At 36.7% G+C, this 4,399-nt stretch overlaps 1 pseudogene; it reads left to right on the forward strand.

Moving 5' to 3' along the window:
* Positions 1-3,266, forward strand: part of LOC108166859 (uncharacterized) — a 7,032-nt pseudogene extending 3,766 nt beyond the window's left edge.
* Positions 3,267-4,399: the final 1,133 nt, after the last annotated feature.

Genomic DNA, 4,399 nt, shown 5'->3' on the forward strand with positions numbered 1-4,399 from the left:
TTTTTGGGCAAAATTTCCAGCCTGCCAAAATATGCATCCCTTCTCTATTCCCCTCACATATTATAGTTATTTAAAACTTCATGGAACTACTCTGATTGTGTAGAAAAAGTTATTTCACTCTTAACTCTTTATTTCTCAAAGTTAGCACAGGGATGCATTTTGAGCAATATGGATTTTGAGCCTGCCAAAATATGCATCCCCTCTCTATTCCCCTCAAATATTATCCTGTTGATATAAAACTTATACCAGCAGTTCATGGAACTACTCTGATTATGTAGAAAAAGTTATTTCACTCTTAACTCTTTAATTCTTCAAATTATCACAGGGATGCGTTTTTTGGCAGTATGGATTTCCAGCCTGCCACAATATGCATCACCTCTCTATTTTCTTCAAATATTATCCTAATGATATAAAACTTATATCAGCAGTTCATGGAAGTATTCTGGTTATGTAGAAAAAGTTATCTCTTTATTATCACTATTGCAAAAATACTGAAGGAAGTAAATTTGATATGCAACCTTGCTAAATGTATAGTATGTAAAATTTTTATTTTGGTCTTACATAAATATGACATCACTTTTTTATTAAATTCAACAAAAGAATATTCATAACAGCAATCTTTTTTATAAAACCAATTACTTTTATAAAAAATTAAAACTACAAATGAACTGAGCTGTATTAATTAAAGAATGTTAGTGCAAACATAACATCTATAAGCATATTGCACAGCAGTAGTCTGTGTCGGTTGGTGGGAATTTAACACAGACTTGGTACCACCAGTTGCATCTGTCACATGCGATCTGTAAATAAAAAAATCAAAGTGGTCAAATAACAAAGAATATTTTTAGTTCCTTATTTGTTTACTAAAGCTGATATTGGGTTTTGTCTACATAAAGCTTATTTTTAATCATCAATATTTGTTTGGTAGCTCATTTTTTGAGAAGGCAACATTATGTTGCAAATAATCAGTAGGATAATATCTGAGGAGAATAGAGAGGTGATGCATATTTTGGCATGCTGGAAATCCATATTGCCCAAAAACGCATCCCTTTGCTAACTTTGAGAAATAAAGAGTAAAGAGTGAAACAACTTTTTCTACATAAACAGAATAGTTCCATGAACTGCTGGTATAAGTTTTATATCAATAGGATAATATTTGAGGAAAATAGAGAGGGGATGCATTTTTTGGCAGGCTGGAAATCCATATTGCCCAAAAATGCATCTAATTTGAAGAATTAAAGAGTTAAGGGTGAAATAACYTTTTCTACATAATGAGAGTAGCTCCAAGAACTGCTGGTATAAGTTTTATATCAATAGGATAATATTTGAGGGGAAAAGAGAGGGGATGCATATTTTGGCAGGCAGGAAATATTGCCCAAAATGCATCCCTGTACTAACTTTGAGAAATAAAGAGTTAAGAGTGAAATAACTTTTTCTACACAATCATAATAGCTCCAAGAAATGGTGTTATAAGTTTTAAATCAATTGGATAATATTTAAGGAAAATAGAGAGGGGATGCATATTTTGGCAGGCTGGAAATCCATATTGCCCAAAAACACATCCCTGTGCTAACTTTGAGAAATAGAGTTAAGAGTGAANCTGCTCTCCTTATGCATTGCTATGGCATGCCCCTAATGAGAAAGATTTCTGTTAGACAAATTCATCGGATTAAGAGAGCAGCTGCTAAAATGCCCTTACAAAGCAGCAAACAGTTATTTGAAGCTGCTGGTGCCTCTGTAACCTCAAGGTGGAGGATCCTCCAGAGGCTTGTTGTGCATGAACCTACTATTCGGCCACCCCTAACCGGTGCTCACAAGCTCAAAAGGTCGGGCTGGGCCCAGCCGTGCATGAAGATAAATTTTCAAACAGACTTGTTCACTGATGACTGCTGCGCAACCCTGGATGGTCCAGATGGACGCAGTGGTGGATTGTTGGTGGATGGCCACCACGTCCCAATATGGCTGTGATGTCAGCAAGGAGGTGGTGGAGTCATGTTTATGGCCGGTATCATGGAGAGAGAGTTGGTCGGGTCCCTGAAGGTGTGAAAATGACCTCAGCAAAATATATGGACTTTCTGACTGATCACTTTCTTTCATGGTTCAAAAAAAAAGAGCCGTACCTTCAGTAGCAAAATCATCTTCATGCATGACAATGCACCATCTCATGCTGCAAGGAATACCACCAGCCAATGAGACAAACTGTCTCATTGGCTGCTATGGGCATAAAAGGGGAGAAACTCATGGTGTGGTCACCATTCTCCTCTGACCTCAATCCTATTGAGAACTTTTGGAGTATCCTCAAGCAGAAGATCTGAGGGTGGGATGTAGTTTATATTTAAACAGTAGCTTTGGGAAGGTATTCTGACATAATGTAAAGAAATTCAAGCAGAAACTATCCACAAACTCACAAGTTCAATGGATGCAAGAATTGTGCATGTGATATCAAAGAAGCGGTCCTATGTTAACATGTAACTCGGTCTGTTAAGATGTTTTTGATTGAAATAGCTTTTGATTTTAGTAAATGTGACCATTTAATGCCAAACATTTGAAGAATGACCGTTTGCAGTTCTTTGTAATCCATAAAATGTTTAGAAAATCTGCTGTGCATAATAATTTAGAACAGTGCATTTTGAGTTTTTTTATTTTTGAAAAAAATACTCTTCTCATTGGGGGTTTGTTGAGTAAAATGTGACTTATACTGTAGTAGTTCATGACTTGAAAATTAGACTGACCATCATTTGCATTGACCATTTAAGAAAATCTGAGAAAATATTACTTATAATAATTTGGAACATGGTGTATCATTATATTAATACTATTAACAACATTGCATCAAGCAAGAATCTGAAAGTAGAATGAAGCTATACTGATATAAATACAATGACATCATTTTGTGTCATTGTATTTAAATTTCCAAGCTTGCCGTTAAAATTTTCGTTTGTGCAGCTTTCACACAGCTGAAAAAGCTTTTCTCACAAGACCGGGAAGCAACTCTGAAAGCCGTCAAGAAAATGAAGGAGGTACACTGCAAGAACCACCGCGTCACCTTCTTCCCTGACCTCTCGGCCGAGACTCGCAAGCTGCAAAGGCGCTTTGATGGGGTGAAAATCTGGCTTCGTGCCCATAAAGTTCGGTATGGCATCCTGTATCCAACCCACTTGATCATCACACATAATGACAAACGTCGGATCTTCAAATCCGTGGAAGAAGCTGAAAAGTATATTGATGGAATAAGCTCGCAGACTGAGGACAGCTCCAAGACTTAGTATGTATTCGCCGCTCTTTTTCTGGCATGGTTCCATAAAGTAACTGTATTCTTAGAACGTTTTGTTTCTGTATGTGCAAGCATGAACACTGTTAATATTTCTTTATTACAACTTTGCAATGTTGGCAAATCTCACGTTAATTATTGATATTTTGGTCAGAGCATTTTTTTTTTGTTTAGCCCAGCCAACCTATACATGACCATCGCTATGCGTGCAGACTTTTACGTTACCCACTTAGTGGCTGCAACGTTTCATATAACCCAAGTTCATTATTCAGAAGGGGTTAACGCCACATTTCGTTTGGGGAAATATGTGGAGGTTTGGGTTATAGGGCTCACTCTGGATACTGTATTTTTGTGGACTTTACACTACCTGAATGAGAGAATAGGAAGGGGCCAATGTACTTTATTTGTTTACATCTCCAATTACACAATTTATGTCTGTTTGTCCTGTGATTAACATATCTAGTTGGAATGTTAGAGGTCTGAACAAAATGGTCAAGCTTAAACAAGTAATGGGCAGGATCAAACAGATGAAAACTACAATATGCTTTTTGCAAGAGACACATTTGGTCGAAAAAGACGTGAATAAAATTAGAGCTAGGTGGCCTGGTCAGGTATTCTCCTCTAGCTTTACAACCCATGCTAGGGGAGTGATAATACTGATTCACAAATCAATTCCATTTGAACTAAAAAAATAAATACTGTGACCCATGAGGGAGATTTATTATTCTTAGTGGGACTATAATCTCTACAATGGTCAACCTTGTGTGTCTATATGCCCCCAATGGTGACGATCCTGCTTCTTACCAACATTTGTTTTTAACCATGTCAGCTTATAATGGTCCATTTATAATTGGTGGAGATTTTAATTGTGTTTTAAATCCTGCAGTAGACCGTTCAAATAGTTCTGTTATGTCCCACCAACAAGCCAGGAAAACCATCAAGAAATATATGAAAGATCTGAATTTAGTGGAGGTTTGGAGACAACTTTTTCCAAATAAAACAGAGTACTCTTGCTTTTCAAGCACCTTTAAAACTTACTCGCGAATAGACTTTTTTCTGGTCTCTTCTAGTCTATTATCTACAGTTCAAAAATGTTGGTATGAAGCCATTCTACTCTCTGATCACGCT

Source organism: Poecilia reticulata, linkage group LG14 (assembly GCF_000633615.1).
Source record: "Poecilia reticulata strain Guanapo linkage group LG14, Guppy_female_1.0+MT, whole genome shotgun sequence".
Lineage (NCBI taxonomy): Eukaryota > Metazoa > Chordata > Actinopteri > Cyprinodontiformes > Poeciliidae > Poecilia > Poecilia reticulata.